This window comes from Condylura cristata, unplaced genomic scaffold (genome assembly GCF_000260355.1).
Source record: "Condylura cristata isolate star-nosed mole 26May11 unplaced genomic scaffold, ConCri1.0 scaffold00006, whole genome shotgun sequence".
NCBI classification, from domain to species: domain Eukaryota; kingdom Metazoa; phylum Chordata; class Mammalia; order Eulipotyphla; family Talpidae; genus Condylura; species Condylura cristata.
The window spans coordinates 57,601,771-57,622,157 of NW_004567107.1; the positions used below are offsets into that span (position 1 = coordinate 57,601,771).

Sequence of the window (20,387 nt, forward strand, 5' to 3'; positions counted from 1 at the left end):
GTGCAAGTCAATGAAAAAAAAAAAGAATAGAAGCAATTACAAAGTTAGGTTTCATTCATTATAACAGATGACAAGGTATTGCTGAAATGACCTGGCATGATGAACATTATTTTCAATAAACTGAGTGATGATAACTTCTTTAGAAAGTCGATGATCTAAAGTTTATCATGAGGTCGGCCTTAGAGATGCTCATATGCCTATTTCTCTTGGAATCTTAACATCAAAATGAACCCTCATGGATATAATACTCTTTTTAGTCACTGCATTTAGAATGCAAATGTATTGAAATACTTTAAAAAGAACTGGTTATAGTAATAGCTAATTTTATTTGTAATTACAGTATACCTGTATCACTCATTTTTATATCTATAATATACTAACTAGCAACAACAATTGGGTAATACTATTAACTTCCTTTATTATGAATTTCAGGAAACTAAGATGTGATATGAGACAAAATGCTGAATATCCAAATACAGGATAGTTGTATTGCATGCATGTGTGTATGTATACTAGAGATCTCCAATATCCAGGATTCCAAGTTGGCATTTACACCAGAGTGCAAAATATTAGTTAGATACCTCCCTGTTTATCTGTTACTTTGATTCTTTATAGTTCCCAAAATTGATATTTTACTACTGTAATGGTGTCACACACAAAAAAAATCTTGACTTTTGAGAAATTTAGTTTGACTTGAAACAACTCCATGCTGTAGAATTATATTTTTTTGTGTGTCTGTACACAGGCAATGTTTCTGGATACAAAAACATTTTTGCCTCAAAACCATGCCCCATTAAAATTACAAAGTGTTAGTAGCAAAAAATATGCTACAGTTTGACAATAGATTACCAATTTTAAACCTAGCTGCCCTCAAAAATACAAGGCATGGGTCAACAAAGTTGAAGCCAAATGTAGAGAGAAAGTAAAAGTAAATTCATATATCCCCAAAAGGAAAAACTATTGTTTTCATGTTTGCAAACAATATTACTGATAATTTAGGGGACAAATAAATAGGATTCTGAATTTTGTGTAATTGTATGTGGTTGTTTTCATGAACAAGAGTATTTTCCTTGGTAGATATCTTAAATCTCTGTAATTACAAAAAATGTTTGATCCCAAAACCAATGTGAACTATAGCAACCAATGTGAACTATAGCAACCCAAGTTACAAGTTACATGTTTTAGATGTTATTTTATTAGTTTCAGAACCATAAAAGCAATGTCATTGTGACTGACTCAATATGAAAATTTTGTTTCACTAATACTTACTGTCTATAGTCAGAATGGACCTTTAGTAAGTCTGAGGTGAAATCATGGAATATAAGCTGACAATTCTGAAATTATTCCATAACTGTGTTTTTTGCAATCAAGATATGAACAGGTATATAATAATACAATTATTACATCATTGTCCACTAATTCAGTCATTCTTAAGGTACAATCTGTAACTAGTAATTTACTTTGAGATATCTTATGGAGATACATCTTTATTTCACTTGAGCCCTTCATTTTTTCAACTATGTTGACCTTTCCTCTGTCTGGGCATCTTATTTATTGCCTTACTTTAATCATGTTATTTCATTTTTATATTTTAAAACACACAATCTATCTTCTATCTTATTTCAGTTTACATTGAAACCACATGGTATTTTTCCTACCAATGAGTTCGTATTCCTAATCCATTTTTTGTATTATATGCAGTTTTATAATTCCTCTGATTTCTCATTACATATTATTAACACACCACCCATAGATGCATCAATTCTTAAGGGAATTAATCTGAATATGTAGTACCAGTTTCCATGGTAAAGAGTAGAGAAGCATTATCCTCCATGACATTTTATGACTAGAGAAAAGAATGTTAAATCAGGACAAGTGTCAGAAGGACTCTCCTTAGCTAGGTGACTTTAAGTATCTCTTCTCTGTGAACTTTTATTTTCACATCTGTATATAACATTTCACAAAATTATTAAAAGATTAAAATGTGAAAATGTAACTGAAGGAAGTTTGCAAACTGCACGGTACTGCACAAATGTTAAAATATGACTCTATCACTTAGGCTCCTGTTACTGAGCTTCTGAATTCTTCAAAAAGCAAGTCATTTCTGATTCCTTCGTCTCTGCATTTGATGACTTCACCCTGGAGGAAACAGCTTGCCTTAGGCCTGACACGTCGGCCTGCTGCATTGCAAACTCCTTCTGCTCATTTTTGGCAGGTTGTGCTGATTTATTGAGCTATTTGATTTATTTAATGTATTATGCATTTGACTGCATATACTCTATAGCAGTCCCTCAAAATGCAAACAAACACATCATATGCTCTTTAATTACTCCCATCCCCCTACTTATCAATCACTGACAATATCAATGGAACAGCTGTGATTCATGCTATAAACTTCAGGTCGGCAAACTTGGGTTTGCAGGAAGAGAAATTCCATTTATAGTCATTAGCTTATTGTTTTAATTCTCAGAGTTGTTATCAGGAAAATTATCATTCTTGTTTAAGATAAAGATGGAATGGAAACAAATGTACAGTAATTGGGTAAGGTGGAAGGATTTAAAAGTAGGAGTCAAAAGTTACAAGGAAAGTGAAAAGAAAAAAATTAAGTTGAAATATAGCAGTTTTTTCTTTTTTTTCTTTTTTTTTTTTTTAGGGTAGTCAACCTTATCTGTGGAAGAACATACTGTTTAAACAAATTCTAATGGGCCAGTCTATCTCAAATCACTATGTGTAAATTTTTGGATCTTATTTCATTTTCCTCCCTTCTGTTTGCTTACCTCTTAATAATCACCTCCATTTTTTTTATCAACCCTAGTTTACCTTAATCTTTATAATTCTATACACATGGCTACTCCAAATATGACTAGTCTCCTCAATGGTCTATTGGGCAGGAAGCATGTTGGCCTGCGGGTCCTTATTCTGACTCACAGAAATTATTCAAGTAGAAGAGACTAATGATTGAGAAAAGTGAAATGCTACCAGTTTGCCTTAGTTATCCATAAGTTTGTAAGTAAAGAATATAACCTATATGCCTATACATGTGATGTGTGTGATTTTTAGTTAGTTGTTTGTAGTTGTATACATCAAAACTCCTAACATTGAAAATACACAATAACCTAGGACAGTTGTATTTTTGTGCTGTTGTAAAGAAGGTAGACATTCTCAGCCTATATGAAACCCGAACACTGCTGAATATGTAAGTACCTGGTGGCAATGACAATCTCCTCACAAAGGTTTGACTATAAACATTTAAGGAACCTCTAATTTTCATGAAGTCTGAAGTGGCTTCTAGTTGTATTTCTGCTTTCATGTAATCAGTCACTTCAGCCCAAAATATAGTATGACTTTTTTTTTAATAACAGTGTGTTTCAAGTTTAAATGAATATTCAATTATAATTAAATGCAAATCAAATGAGTAGTTGATTAAGTAAGTATTGTCCTTTAATCAATACTTGATTTTGTAAAATTTCATCCATTTTTAACAGCTTTATGGGAAAATTTGCTAATCATTGTAAAGAAAAAAGAATTTAAGTAGTTAGCATAGCTGTAATGAATACAGAAACCATTTTGATTTTACAAATCAGTTTTTAAAACTTTGAGGTGATTTTTAAGTGGAAAAAACAAAACAAACAAAAAAAAAACAACCTGTCCCAAAAGTTTTGAAGTTGCTTGCTAACTATAAGGAGGGACAATGAGTTGTGATGTGCTTTAAAGACTAACTGTTGTTCTAAAAGTCACTGAAAAATAGAAAGTGCATCTCAGAAAGGCACCAGGTGACAAAGTAAGTTTGAAAAGGGCAAGTCTGATTTTCTATTTTTATAACACTTCACATGTTTAAGATGATAAATTCTGAGTTTTTAAAATTCTAGAACATATCACTGATTTTTTATTTTGAAGGTATTCAGAAGAGACCAGTTCTTCAAGTGAAAATTGTCACTTTGAGAATATGGATGATTTATCAGGTGCACAGTTTTTTGTTTCGTGTAGAATGTCTGATGAGGTGAGATTCTTTCCTAACAACATCATACAGATTAGTATCAAAAGCCTGAACAATACCATTGAAATCAAGGACATTCCTCAGAAAAGCAATCAATTGTTATGGAATAGATAATGTGTTTTCTTGCAAAGCAGGAGAATAACTATCATGTGGATGTTATTAATCTTCCTTGAAATCATTTTAACATTCCAATGTGCTGTGCTAAACTATTTTCTTTCTTTTCCTTTTTAAGGAAACACAAAAAGTGTACCGATTTATTGTCAAATTACAGGCAGCTGCATAGCTCAATCAAGGGCATTAAATTAACTATTTTCCAAGAAGTCAGCCTTATAGGTTGCACTGTGAAGCATAAATATGTCTTACAATTGCCCTTTTATCTGGTAACAAGGAGTTAGGCAAGGAAAAAGGAAATGACTCCATGTAGTAGCCAAAGTCAGATATATTTTGAAGTGGTTAAGTGTGTATTTTCTAAATTATTATATATCTGGCAGAAAGATTTTTTAAAAAGTTAAACATTTTAAAGAGTTCCTGTCAGCAAGTAAAAATGCATTTTTCTTCTATATTGTCTAATTTTGTCATTTCCTCATGATGATTTTAATTTAGTGGCAGAGATGCTTGAGAGAATAAATCATGTACGCTATTGCTACTATAAATCACATTGTTTGTAATAATCCTAGCTTTCAAGTGCACTTTTAAATTATCTTTATATTGGTATATTACCTGTAAATTAACTTAAGATAGTATTTATTCATCATGTACACTTAATACAATGGTAGTCATGTACTTTTTTTTTAAGCAAGTTTAAATGTTCTGAAATGAATTTCCTCTAACTTTACTAACATATGCTTATTATTAACAAATCGCCATGATTCACATTTTATGTTCCTCAAGGGTTATTTTTCATTCACTTAGCACTATCTTGCACAAAGTATCCTTTTTTTAAACTTAAAGATTCTTTAAATTCTAAGTGCTGAAATGCATGTTGACTTATGAGCATATTAGGGACAGCAGTACATTATACATTCATTCATTCCTGTAGCCCATTTTCTGATGAGGACAGGAAGAGTGTATTAGCACAGTAACTAAACAATATTCTTTTAAAATATGGTTCTATATTCCTTCACAAGACATTTTTTAAAAATAGTTTGTTTTTACATCATTTTGTGCATTTTTTATCTCAGTTGTAATCCCTGTAGGCTTCCCATCACCAAATCATCCATGTGCCATCACCACAGTCCAGTGCATTTCCCTCCCCCCTACTGTTTTTGATCCCATTCCCCACTCCCATAAAATGTCTCTGGTATAAAGCTGTTCATTATTATTTTCTTGCCTGGCCATTATACGCCTGCTATAAGTGAAACTATCAGTATTTTTTCCTTTGCTTTCTGACTTATAGCACTAAGCATGATCCTTTCCAGTTCTATCCATGTTGCTGCAAAAGGCATGTGGGTTTGTTTTTTTTTTTTTTTTTTTTATATGTACCACATCTTTTTAATCTAGTCATCTATTTTTAGGCATTGGGCTGCTTCCATGTCTTTCCAATTGTAAATAAAGCAGCAATGAACATGGAGGTGCAGGTATCTTTTGAATCAGTGTTTTTGTGTCTTTTGGGTAGATACCTAGGAGTGGGATTGCTGGTTCGTAGGGAAGCTCCATGTTTAGCAATTTGAGGAACCTCCAAACAGTTTTCCATAGTGGTTGTACTCTTTTGCCTTCCCACCAGTAGTGCAGGAGAGTTCCTTTTTCTGCACATCCTAACCAACATTTGTTGTTGCTAGTTGTTTGAAGATGTGCCATACTCACTGAGGTGGTATCTCATAGTGGTTTTAATTTGCATCCCCCTTATTGCAAAAATGTTGAACATTGTTTTCATGTGCTTGTTGGCCATCTGCATTTCCTCCTTGGAGAAGTGTCTTTTTAGCTCTTCTGCCCATTTCTAACAAGGTTGTTTATTTTTATTGAATTTCATCAGTTCTATGTATGTCTTTGTGATCAATCCTTTATTGCTAGTTTCGTGTGAGAAATTATTCTCTAATCAGTGGGGTGTGTGTTTTTGTAATGTCTCTTTTGCTGTACAAGCTTTCTAACTTCCCATCAAATTATCCTTGCCTTCACTATTGTTGCATTGGGTGCTGTTTATCATAAAGATGTCGCTGAAGTGTATGTCGTGTATGTCGTGTAGTGTTTGGCCTATCTTTGTTTCCAGGTATTTTATGGTTTCCATTCTTAGTCTAGGTCTTTAATCCACTGCAAGTTGATTTTTGTGTATGGTGTGAGGTAGTGACATAGTTTCACTGCTTTTGCATATGGCTTCCCAGTTTTCCCAGCACCACTTGATGAATAAACTTCCTTTCTTCCATTGTCAAAAATTAGCTGCCCATAAACCTGTGGGTATTTGTCCGGGTTTTGTATCCAAATCCACTGGTAAGTATATCTGTTCTTGTTCCAGTACCATGCAGTTTTGATTATGGCTTTGTAGTATAGCTTGAAGTTTGGGATTGTAATGCCTCCATTCTCTTTCTTCTTAGTCATGAGAGTTTTTGGCTATTCAGGGGTCTTTTGTTGTTCCATATGAATCTCATCAATATTTTTTCTATTTCTTTGAAGAATGTCATTGAGATTTTTATTGGGATGGCATTAAATCTGTATATTGCTTTTGGCAGGATGGCCATTTTGATGATGTTAATTCTCCCGATCCATGAGCAGGGGGTGTCTTTCCATTTCATGGTGTCTTCTTGTATTTCTTTTAACAGTGTTTTGTAATTTTCTTTGTAAAGCTCTTTTACCTATTTTGTTAGGTTGATTCCCAGGTATTTGATTCTTTTTGTTTTAACTGAAAAGGGGATTTTTTTATTACTATTTCTGCTTGTTTTGATTGTTTGTATATAGGAAGGCCTCTGACTTTTGTCACAAGCCATTTTTAATGTCTGTGCTGGTCAGTAGGTTTAAAGGAGTGGTGGAAATTTATTCTTTAAATTAAATGAGTTTATAGTCACAGGACACATCTATTTGTGGATCTGATAATGAATCATATGTATTACAGTGAAGTATACATAGTTCCTAGCTCTGGCATATAAAATGAAGTCCCCAACTCGGTATGTAGTAGTCCAACCTTGGAGATGATATCAACAAGAGGAGACAGGGTGTGTGGTGACAATAAAGCTTATCACTTATAGACTAATTCTTGCAAACTTGTAAATAAATATTCTGTCTTACAGAAAGTATAGGTGAATATTTCTGAATAGTAAGCCTCAGTGGAATTATAACATAAAGCTAGACAATGATGGCTAACTGAAGAATCTTAAGAAACAAAACTGCTTTGAAATATTTAAGAGGCTACCTGACACTGATAAGTCAACTAGAAGGAGATTTTATCTACTATCGCTTTAGTGCTTAACTTTTTATTTATTCTGAGACACCAGTATGCTAAAATATGGATACATGTATTTGTTGGAATACCAACCAAATTAACAAAATATTATAGAAATAGATTCCTAACCTGAGTCATCAGTAAAAGCATTATTAATCTATTTGGCTCATTAAATAAAATCTATTCACAAGGCAAACTTTATGGGGATAGACATGTGTATAGAACAGAAGGCCAGTCTAGGTACCATGGTATTTCTCCAAATTTACTTACCCAATTTTATCCTATGGAAGAGGAAACATTATACTGGTTTTGTCAAAGTGGATATATCATGCCTTATTTGATCAGTTTCTTACTGAATACATATAGGTATTCCACATTTTTTCTACTAATAAAAATGTAGCAATTTAAGTATATATTTGCTTAAGCGTGCACTTCAGCCATGCCTCATAAATAACACATCTTTTGATTTTATCATGTAAATTCTAGATGTAAGGATATAAAATATATATGACAAAATGACTGTCCTTTTGGTTTTACCAGTAGTATAAACACATCCTTTAACAATATTGAAATGTTTTACTTTCCCTAATTATTCATTTCATGGACACGGCTACAATAGTCATCTTTGGTAAAATTTTTAGGTTATTTGTTTCATGGCAATGTTTTTTCCCACTAGATATGGAAATCAGTCTTAAAGGTTGTACACATGTATTTCCACTAGAAACATATGCATTAAAATAGGTTATTTGTATGAGTATTGGCATTTGCTTAACAACAGAGAATAACAATCCTTCATTCAGAATGTTTTCTTAACATCATTGTGAGAAACTATCTTATTCTTTAAATGCTGACCAAACTTAAGGACCCTTATAACTGGTGTTTCCTTAGCCTAGAATATTCTTTTTTTTCCCCTCATGTACTGGTCTTCTTATTCATAAATTAGATTTCAAAGAATATAAACATCATCTGCCAGATAAAGTAGCACCTTCTCCATATCATTTTGCTTTCTAATCATTTGTACTTCCTATGTCACATTTTAAATATTTAATAATGTTACTTATTTTGGCTTTGATTCCTAGGTGTACACTATCAGAGATCTTGTTATTCATAACTGTACATTCAGATTCTAGTATAGTGTTTAGAAAATAGAGCAAGGTGAATTCATGGGTAAAAATGATTGCATGAATGAATGGAGTAAGGTTAGAACAGTATTTCCTTTTAATGAATTATTAAATGAAACTGTAAATACACATAACTAATAATACATCAAAATTCACTGTAGTTACAAGGTTGGGTTTTTTTGGTCAGTCAATACATTATATGATTAAGAAGCATCCACATGAAATGTAACTTAAACAGCTAATCACCAGCTCAATGATAGGGTAGTATTCCTTCAATTTATCTTGTCATTAATTTGTTCACTGACATTGAATCAGATAAGAAAATCAGCCAAATAATATTTCATTATCAGAAAACCTACCACACAAAAATGCTTAATCAATTTAATAAGCATTTTTCCAACATGGTTTAAGAAAAATGATTGTTTTCATAGCAATATTGGAATTTCCAAGTAACTGTAACTGAAGTAAAAAATTGATTGCTAATGAACTATGTTCTGAAGTCTAAGTGATGCAAAGCTATATGTATTATAAAATGTTTTTCAGGCCTTTTTTTTTTTAATGTTGAAAACTATTAACTATTCCAAAACATGTAACTTTAGACTATTTTATTTTCCTCAAGTTTCACTGTCATTTGCCTATGCCTTTTCTATTACTACATGTGCTATTAATGGATGCAGCGTGCAATTATAAGAGACAACCTTACTAGAGGAATGTAATTTTTTTTTTTTAATTTAATCAGTTTGTTGTTATCCGACGTCACTTGGTTTTTCCTTCCCTCTCTCCTGTTCTGCTTCTCATCTAGAAGAAACACAGCCATATGTTCCTACAAAATCTTTATCGCTAGCTTCCAATGGCTACCTTCAGGGGTATGCTGTTTACTGCCCTTCTTATGGGTGCTCAGGTTTGAGATCAACTTTATAAGAAATACACGTTCATTTGTAATGACAAGGTCCAGGCTGTTCTGATGAATGTCCTTCCCCTAGCCTGACTGACAGCAGAGAGCTGCAGAGGATGACAATTTGTCAGACAACAAATCAATCTGTTTTCTCCATTAAGTAATAAGGAATGAAAGGGCAGAGGCATGGGAGGGGGGAGGGTGCTTTCTATAATTACCTGGAGGCCTACCAAAGATGTTTGTAAATCAGGCATGTTAGCAATGTGTATACTTATTATATATGCAGTCATGTGCATGTTTGAGTGATGAGACTCCAATACTCAACAGATACCTTCAACAATAAAACGATGAGAAGAAAAGTATTGAACAAGCTGTGAATGTAAACCTTAGTATCCCCTGGGGGAGGTAAGAATATGTTGAGTGGAGAGATGGAAGGTATTTAATGAAACAGACTGAGTTATAGAGGCTTTATGAGTGGAAAACTGCATTTACTATTAGTATTGCTTTTTTTCAAGTAATTCTTTCACAATGAGGCTTCATTAGAATAGCCTGATTTATCCAACAGCTGCCTTGGCATGCATTTCACATGGACTGTGCTGATGAATTTTCAGATGATACATCATTTACCTAATTTTGTCAACTCCAAATTCCAAATAAACAAAGACCTACATAAAAAATGTAGTTTTCAGGAAATTACAAATATTTGCTACTACTTTCATAGAGTCAACAAAATAGGATTTTTATGCTGCCATTGATATGCTTAAAATTTAACAATAAAATGAAAGTTTGAGACATAAGGTAGAAATATGTTAAAACCAGAGTTATTAGGGGCTCTTTGAGTTTGCCTTCCAAACTGGGTGTATAGTATCCTAGGAATGTTTGTTTTCTTGATTTCAAAATGCACAGTGTAATGTGTTTAAGAAGAGATTTTTTTTTTCCAGTAAAAATAGAAGGGGGGATCTCTGACTATCCAGTGAATGGAATACAGCTAAGCCAAAGAGACAGCTTTTAACCAGGCAACCAGGAAAATACCTCCTTCTCTTTCATCGTTCTTTTACACAATGCCTTCTGCTCTCCTTATGACCATGTATGTCTATCCTCATAGAAACCAGATGGGTACTTTCAGTTTTATACTTCCTTCTTTTATTCTTCTGTTCTTAAATGTGTGGTCACATAGAAGGAATAGCAGCATCCTAATCTGTACCAAATAATTGTATACAAAATGTGAAAAGTCAAGTATTCTGAGTGTGCCTCTGACCATGTAAACAAAGGGAGAAGTTGTTAGCAGGGAATTGAAGCCTGTGGTTCACAAAGGGGCTATATTGACAGATGATACATTTCTGATTTTTTTTTTTTTAATTCCAGTGAAAGGAATAATAGTAAGCGGAAGCATTTCCCATGGGTAATCTGAACAAGGTTGTTGGTGTGTCCAAGAAATATTATTAGCCCTATAAAAAATATCCGAGATTGTAACATGTCTTTCATTACAGGAAATTTCAAGAATCAAAGCCTTAATATCTCATCTCATTCTGTCTGAGACACAAGTATTTAACAAATAAAGGAGAAACCACTGATGTTGGGAAAACTGGACAGTCACATGCAAAAGAATTAAACAAGATCACTATCTCCCATCGTTCACAAAAACAACTCAAAAGGAATTAAAGGTACAGATGAAAGACCTGAAACCATGACATATATGGAAGGAAACACAGGCAGACCTCTCTAAGACATTGACTTCAGAGATGTCCTTGGGTTTTTTACTACAAAGAAAGGGAAACAAAAGTAAAAACAAATGGGACTACATCAACCCAAACGTTTTTGAATAGCAAAACAAAAAACAAACTAACAAAAAACTATTAGTAAATCAGAAGACACCTTACTGTATAGGAGAAATTATTTGCACATCATGTACTTTACAGTGGGTTTATACTCAAGATTTACAAAGAACTGATACAACTCAACAGTAACAAAATCCCATTAAAATATTAAAGATGGCCCTCCCTGGTGGCGCAGTGGGTTAAAGCACAGAACAAAAAAGCTTAAGGCACTTCTGCATGATTTCGATCCCCTCCTGCCCCGGAGGTGACCACATGGCACGCCAGAACTCTCCTGACTCGCCTGCTGCTCCCCTCAGCAGTGTACTTCATTGATCTGCCTGTTCTGCTCCCCACTCTGTCTCTGGTGAACCCTCTCACCCTCTGCATCTCTGGCCTGTATCTCAGTTCTGTATGAATAGATAAATAAATCTTTAAAATATATATATATATATTAAAGATAATATACATTTTACAAAAGAGGGAGTTTTCTTAAAATATTCAAAATAGATCTGCATCCATTCCTTTACTAGGTATCTACCCCAGAAATGGAAAGATGCTAATTTGAAGAGACATATACATACCTATGTTCACTGCAGCATTATTTGAAAATAGCCAAGTTAGAAAAAACTTTAGTGCCCAATGATGGCAAATGAGTGTGTAAGATATTGTAGTGTATATACATTGAGGAAAACTACTCAGCTATAAAGAAAAAATGAAGTCTTGCCATTTGTTACAACCATGGATAGAACTGGCAGGGATTATGCTAAGTGAAATAAGTCAAAAGACAAACATCAGGTGACTTCAGTCATATTTAGAATATAAGGAATAAAACAAAGAAACTACAATGCTAATCCCAAACAAATCTTTATCTCTGACTACAGAAATGAAGCTATCAGAGTGGGAGGGTGAGGATAGGAAAAAAGAGGGGGGATTTCTCATGTAGCTGCAGATATAGCTACTTCCCTTAAGCCAGGTTACATGTTTTAACTGGACTGAAAGCTTTGATTATTCCATTAGGCTAGGCATTTTATTATTATTTGTGATGAAGTGGCTATCATTTTATATTATTAAAAATGGTAAGAGACTGTTCTCTCAGCATTTCATCTACAAGTCAAGAAAAGTTCCAACTGGATAAAAATTAAAAGGACAGAGGAAGACAAATTAAGTTTGCTGTGTAATTAGTCACCATGATTCATTCTAAATGCCAGAGCTGCAGCTATCCCAATTGGTACTCATATTAATACAGTATCGGTGCGGCTTTACTATGCATTTATTCATTCAGTATATATCTGCTACATTTACTGTGTGACGATCACTCTTCGAAGCACTGGGGATACAACAGTGAACTCAACCCAAGTTAGAGAATGAGAAAGGATCCCAAATTAAGTTGTGTTTGTACAGAGAATTAAAAGGCATGTAGACATAAGACTGACAGGCAATCTCGCATAGAATGCTCCAGGCAGAAATAAATCTGAGTCTGAAAAAAGTATATATGAGTCATACAAAATGTTAAGAGGTTGAGTGAAAATATGAATTCTATAGAACATATTAAGATATTTAGATTCTAGGGAAATTTCAAAAACAAAGCAGCACTTGGAAATCACAACACAGATAAAAATCATATAAGTGATGCTAAGCATACAACGTTGTTTTAATATTAATGGTCAGTAGTGATGGATTTTTAATAGGGAATGCATTTGCATATGAACAAACAATTTTCTGAAAATCATAGTGAACATTTTAGCACCAGATAGTTTTAAGGGAATTGTTTTAAATGGTCAAGTGTTATATTCAGTCATTAATAATTTAAACATACATATTGAAAATCTATCTTCAGGAGAATTACAGATATTATATTTAGTTCTATTTTTGCAGGATGCATCATAACTTTTGCTATCTTCATCTTACAAGTAAGAACACTGTGGTACAGAATGTTAAAAATATAGCATCCTGTGATTACAGAACTGGAAATTGGTGGAGAAGGAAATACCTTTACCTTCAGCCATGCTTCTAGATAAATGTGAGAAGCTGAATCATTTAACACAAGAGTAATTGATCTAAATTTCAAATTCAAGTGAATGCTTGTCAGTTTTATTAGACAAGCTGACTTGCTTTTACCATCCAAAGGTTTTTGCATTCTTTGCAATTTCATGGGCAAGGACATAACTACAGCCTACTTTTGCTCTTAAATTGTGAAATTATTCCCATTTACCCTTTAGAAAGCGCATGTATGCTGATCAATCCACAAATTCTCCTCCTCTCTCTAACAATATACATTCTGGCAATCTGTAAGACCTTTCTCACCCACTTCTAGGCTGGGGCCCACTGGTTTTATTGGATTACTCCAACAGTAACATTATACTGTAGGACTGTACATTAGAATGATGTATCATAGTAATTCTAATGCAGTTATTCTAGTATGATTTAGACTGTAATCCTAAAGCATTATCTAGATATAACACTAAAGCAATCTCTGAGGAAATTTTGTTCATTGCAGCCAGAGAAAGGAAAGTTCTATTTTGTGCATGAATTATTAAATATATAGTTAAAGGGGTAGCAGCCCTTTTAGTTTAGCAAAGCTCATTGTTTTAATTGGTGAAAATGACAAATGACCAAACATTTGCAGTACCCAGAGCTAAGGGAAACAAAAGAAAAGAAAGCAAAGGAGGCGAACTGGGCCTGAGATTGAGCTGCATCTCAATGAGAGGGAGAAATTCTCCCAGTTGTTTGACAGAGCTACTAATCAGTGTCCTATTTCAAAAAAGAGATCATAAATTTGAAAGGATTTCTGCACAATTACGGAATGTAAACATACGCACTTGAATAAAAAACTTAAAATAATTTATCAGACCTTTATGTGTGTCTTAACATGCTACAAATTAGATAAAAACCTAGGGGGACAAAACTTGCTCAGATTCAGATGGAAACATCTGTGGTCCCCAGATTTTAGTTCTTACACTTTCATCTGGATGGCATTTGTTTATAGAAGAAGGCAAGGCAAGAGAACAGTATACTCTGATGCTTTTGAGGTTTCGAGTGCTCCCTCAAAATATTTGACTCTATTTTCTTCAAAACAGCACATGCAAATACATCTATAAAATGTAAATACACAATTTGTAACATCCAGACCCCCAAAATACACAGAAATTAGATGCTCATTTTTGTTGCTCTATTTGTTTTACTTTTTCAGGCTAGCCAGGCTAAGTGCTTGAATCTGTAAGACATTTCTCTCCTCTTTTTGTTAAAATAGTTTTCAAAAACTCAAAACAGTCTAAAGAGTGGTACTATAAACATCCCCTATACTGCCCACCTAGATGTAAAAACAGACAGGATTTTTACATATATACCTTAACTCTAAGGACACACTTAGGTATACCCCTAAGGTATCATTGTTTTTGTTGCTGAATGATTTGAAAAGAAGTTGCAAATATAACTACCAAAATTACCCTTAACTGTTTAATTATACACTATTCAAACTTTTGCCACAAGAATTTTCATTATAGGAGGTAATAATTACACCACATCAGGAGGTAAATGTCAGCTTGTCACAGTATTAGGGGTGCTAAGTTGTATTACTTGTTTAAAGTGGTAACCTGTAGGCATCCTCATTTTCAAAGTCTATTTTTTTCTTTATGAATAATTGCTGGATTGACACCTTGGCACCATGCAAGTATCATTTCCCCCAAGCACTTTATTTAATCTAATGGCTTTCATTGATCAACCTTGCCTAGAAAATTGATAGGAATTACAAAATGGTAATTAATAATTCTATTTTTTTCTATTCATTAACTAATATTATTCTATGTGTTAACCAATATTCCTAATTGATTATTAACAAATAAATTAGGAAGTCTTTCCTGATCAACACTGCAATTTTTTTCTGATAGCTAAGAGTGTGGTTTTTATTTGTGTGACTAATATGGCTGCTGCTCTTATGACTGCCTCATGAGCGCAGGGTGCATTCTTTGTCCAAGGAACTGCAATCCCACATGTACTTGACCCACAGACATCTGGGATGAGACACTTTTCAACCACCCTGTCTTGAAACCCATCCTTGTTAAACTTGTGAAAACTACACTTTTGGGAAATATACAATATTTGTCAGCTAGGGTACTTGAACCTAGTCCATTAGAGTATGTTTATAACAATTCCTTGTTTAATGTGTTGGTATGGACAGACATGATATCTAGGTCAATGTGACCTCTGGCTGCTGTATCCTGGGGCTTCTCAAGGCACCCTGCATACTTGTCTGGACATTTTCAGCCCCAGAATAGGACATCTTATTAATATGGCTAACTTGAAATGGGTGGAGCAACACTGATGTGAAAACTAGCTTTGCCATAGCTAAGTACATAGCTCTTCGACATGTACCTGCCACAAATAAAGGCATCCCTGGGGCTGTGGAGAAAAGATATTCATCTGACCCCATGTGGCCACAGAGTAGGAACTCATCCACGTTTGCCTTCCTCTGTCTCAGGTCCCAGAAATGAATGCTGGCATCAGGGACCCCTCACCGAAGGAGACTTCGGGTACAGCTGGCTCTTACAACACCTGTAATACTGAGCAGAGTGGCGACCCTTGGAAACACCAGGATAGCAGATGGTGCACCCAAGTTAAAGACACTATTTTGTGATTTTTTATATCAAACTTAACTGTTTGATTAAAATGTAGAATTTGTTGCCAGGGGTTAACATTAGGAGGAGATACATCACTGACTGAAGAGACAATATCCAGCATTTCTTTATAAAAGTGTGTATTGTTTTATGATATGGACCACATATCTAAGTTTTGTAATTAAATAACTAAGACACTGAAAATTATCTCTTCCAATGTCAAGTTGTTTAATTATATAGCTTTAAAAAGCTGTGCTTTTTGAGTACCTAATATGCGCTGGCCAGTTTGTAAATTAACCACTATGTCTGCAACACTTCAATACAGAAGAGAAACACTTTACTGAAATTAAACATACTGCCAAATATTTTGTTTCTAAATTAAGTTTCAGAGCTAAGAGATTGCTCCCTTCAAGAAAACTGATTCTCTGTTGTTGTGTATGAGATCACTTCTACAGTCAGAAGGTTCACAGCATGCCACTAAACATTTCAATTAATAGAACTCAGATAAACTTAGATCTGTTTCAATGAAGACTTGAGTAGATTGTTAACATATACCCAGGATTTTTTTTTTTTCCAAGAATGAAGTCAATAAATCAGGAGAATATTGCCATGGAAAGAAGAGTTGGTTACTCAGGGTTCCCAAGGGGAGGGGAGTCCCACTCTACTTAAGGTTAGGGAGGAAACATCCAGACTGGTCAGGTGGGAGGTTTTCACAAGTTTGGACAAGACAGGGTAGAAAATCTCAATAGATACAGGATTAGATAGTTTGAATAATTCCAGTGTGTTCTGGACTACTGGAGAGAGGGGGTGTTTGCTTCTTGTATGGCATTTTCCCCAGGCCCTGAAAAAATTAAGGATGTAGGTGGGTGTCTTGGGAGTGCTCTGGAAGGATGATGGGCAGAGGAGAGTGTCTTAGAAGTTCCAGAATATAACAAAGGTAGACAGATGGAAAATATACACAGGGGTTAGCTAGCTTGCATTGATTAACAACTTGTTTACAGGCACCTTTTTTTTTTACTGTCTCTAGGAATCACTACACTAAGAGGGGTATAGTCCCTTCTGTGGTCTACAGGGACCCAAGATTTCAACTTAAGAAAATGAAGAAAACATATCTAAATAGTAAGAATTTCTTTCCAAAGTAAAGGAGCTGTATATGCATAAGTTGGATCATAACATGTATCTACATGAGGGACTACATTTTTATCAATACCTACTGTCAGTACATTTACACAGAAGTATATTAGGAAAATTTTGCCAGTGATGTAACCACAGTTTTTTAAAGGATTTAATTTATATATCTATGCATACAAGATCTGGCGGACAGGCTAGAGGTGGGGGTGGGTAGGGTGACAACATTCCTCAGAGACAGAGTGGGGAACAGAATAGATAGACTGAAATACATTGCTTAGGGGAGCAGTGGGTGAGACAGGAAAGGTCTGCTGTGCCATGTGGGCCACCTCCCTAGCCAGGAATCAAATTTGTGCAGCAGAGACTGAAATAGTTTCATAATGCTGAAACTTAACCGCTTGAGCCACCAGAGAGGGACCCTATAATTTCATTTTTATGGAAACTTATCTTACTAATAAAACCATCAGCAATTTTTATTGTAGCTCAATGTATTGTAGTGGATATTAGTGGAAGGGTCTACATGCTTTTATACTTTCATTTAAAAATATGAATATTTATATATACGTTATGTATAATTTGTATGCCATATGAACATTTTGAATAGTTCATAGTATTGTCATGATCCAGAGATATCAATTGCTCCAAAACAAAATGAAAATTATTTATTATACTTTTCACTACTAGTATGTTCATTAATTTTAATAACAATTATTTAATTGGCTTCGAGTGACAGTTCTACATTTATCTGATGTCAATGGCTGCTATTTAAGATATACAAGATGATTGGTCACTTCCATCTGGGAAGCACTGAAACATCTGCCAATGCATATGATCAAGCAGAGGATACAGACAACAAGTGCTGCTGAAAAGCAAGTCTGAGTCTCATCCTGTTGGGTAAACAGAATTATTTTTGATTCCACCAATGCATCAGTGGAGCAAAAACAAATTGAAGACAATCAGGTCAGTTCCTAAAAATAGTTACATCTGTATTTTTAAAAACTAGGATATTAATATGGAAATGACAAATGATAGTAAGTCACCTTTTCTGGTATTTAAAAGCTTCTATTTGTTTGGTCTGTGATAAACTTGACAATACCTTCTGCGTTGAATAGGCATTCTAGAAAATTGAGAACAGCATGTGGTCATTGGGTCTGGCTTTACAATTAAGCTTTCCAGTGCCAGTAAATCACTTATATTTGTTCTGATTCTTCGATTTAATATTCAGTGACATATGGCATATATCCTCTGGTCTTGTCAGAAGAAGATTCAAATAAGGAGTATAGATAATCAATACAAATTCACCATTTCTGTTTCTGATTTCTGTACCATAGCTTAGTAGAAAAAACTATTAAGTTTAACACTACTAGTGTTAAGATTAGGAGCAGTATAAGGATACACACTACATCCACTTCTGCTTATTTTAGTTTTGGAAATTTTAGCAAGATCAAAAAGATATTAATAAAAGATAAAAGAAATCCAGATTGAAAATAAGTGAAACAATCATTATTTGCAGAAAATGTAATACTACATATAGACAACCATAAAGATGCTACCTAAACTTATTAGAAACAATGAATACACCAGTGATATTTTAAAAAAAAAGTATACAAAAATAAGTTGCATTTATATGTATGAGAAAATAAACTATATAATCCCATGCACAATGGCATCAAAAAAATTCAAATACATAGGAATTAATGACACCAAAGAGATGAAGGTCTTACTCAGTGAAACTAAGACTTCATTAAGGGATGCAGCACCTGACTTAAAGAGTTGGAAATAGGACGCTCCCAGTGGCACAGCAGGTTAAAGCACAGCACACTGAGAAGCTAAAGCCACTTCAGCATGAGTTTGATCCCTGCCCTAGCGGTGATCCACATGGCACAGCAGACTTCTCCTGACCTGCCGGCTATCCCCTCAGTAGTGTATTTCGTCAGTCGGCCTGTTCTGCTTTCCACTCTGTTTCTGGTGAATCCTCTCACTGCCCTGCACCTCTGGCCTGTACCCCAGTTCTGTATGCACAAATAAATAAATCTTAAAAAAAAAAAAAAGTTGGAAATGAATTTAGTGAAGGAAATAGTCAATAATAGTCAAAGTTTTTTTTTTGTTTCTGCCAAGAGTGATATATACATTTGATGTAATTGCCATCAAAATACCAAAGATATTCTTCTAAGAAATTTAATCAAAAATTCCAAAATTTATATGGATCCTAGAAAGTTTTAACTAAACCAATCCTGAGATAAAGGAAATACAGATATTATAACCTGACTTTAAAATATACTGTAAAGCAACAGTAATTTAAAGAAAACAATATTTTTAATAAAACTATACTTGTGGATCAATGGACAAGCATGGAAAGACCATAAATCAATCTGCCCCACTATCAGTACTTAATTCATGATAAAGAATTACTACCACACAATGGGGAAAGGAGGGTCTCTAACCATGGCACTGGTAAAACTAGATGGCCACCTGTGAAAAATTAAGCTGAGTAAGTATGTAGTTTCATGGACAAAGATATATACTATTTTTTTATATGAAAAAACTGGGGTGTAGGCCAGAGGTGTCGGGGAGGTGGGTAAGAGGATTTACCAGAGAGAAAGGGGAGTAGAACAGGTGGATCTACTAAAATAAACTGCTGAGAGGATCAGCGGGTCAGACAGGAGAGGTCTGCTGTGGGTCACCTCCCTGTCAGGATTGAACTCAACCACAGTGGTGGTATCAATGAAACTTAACCCCTAGGCTACCAGGGAAGACCCAAAGATAAATTTTAAGTGAATTAAAGACTTAGATATAAGACTTGATATGTATATATGTATATGTATATACACACACACGTGTGTTCTATGAAATATATATAATAGAATAGATTTCATGATATCAACTTATAAGGATGCTTTTGGAGAAACAACCCACTATGGAAGGGAAAAAAATAAATATAAGAGAATAAAAAAGGGAAGGGAATAAAAGCAAATATAAACAGTTGTGATTACTTCAAATTAAAACATATTCATATAGTGAAAGAAAAGGCAAGTATATTAAAAAGTCACCCCAATGAATGGATGAAGATAGTCTATTCATACATTACTCAGCTCAGATGAGGTTACAAATGCAGGATATGTAAGAAAAACTCCGCTTAAGAGAAACAATCAAGTTTTTAAATGGACAACAGGTATGAACAGACAGTAAGAAAATCCATAAAGCCTACAGATACATGCAAATACAGATACATTACTCATAATCACTTTTAAAAAGAGATGCAGATCAAAACCACAATGTTAGATATCATCTCACAACCAAGAGAAAAATGCATAAAAAAGACTCCGCAAAACAAGTTCTGGAGCTTCCTATCTGCCTGTGAATAGGCAGGTGTCTTTTCACAAACCTTTCCCCTCCACAAAACAGCAGTAGCAGCTCCATTACCCACCTGCAACCATGCAGGTGCA

General features: G+C 34.2%; 1 long non-coding RNA gene across 1 annotated transcript in view; it reads left to right on the forward strand.

The window, feature by feature from the left end:
• LOC105853302 overlaps window positions 1-15,892 on the forward strand; it is a 219,489-nt gene extending 203,597 nt beyond the window's left edge. Inside the window, exons 2-3 of the long non-coding RNA XR_001145137.1 lie at window positions 10,874-11,047; window positions 15,678-15,892. This is a non-coding gene — a long non-coding RNA (uncharacterized LOC105853302). The remainder of the gene's footprint in view (window positions 1-10,873; window positions 11,048-15,677) is intronic.
• The last annotated feature ends 4,495 nt before the right edge of the window (window positions 15,893-20,387 follow it).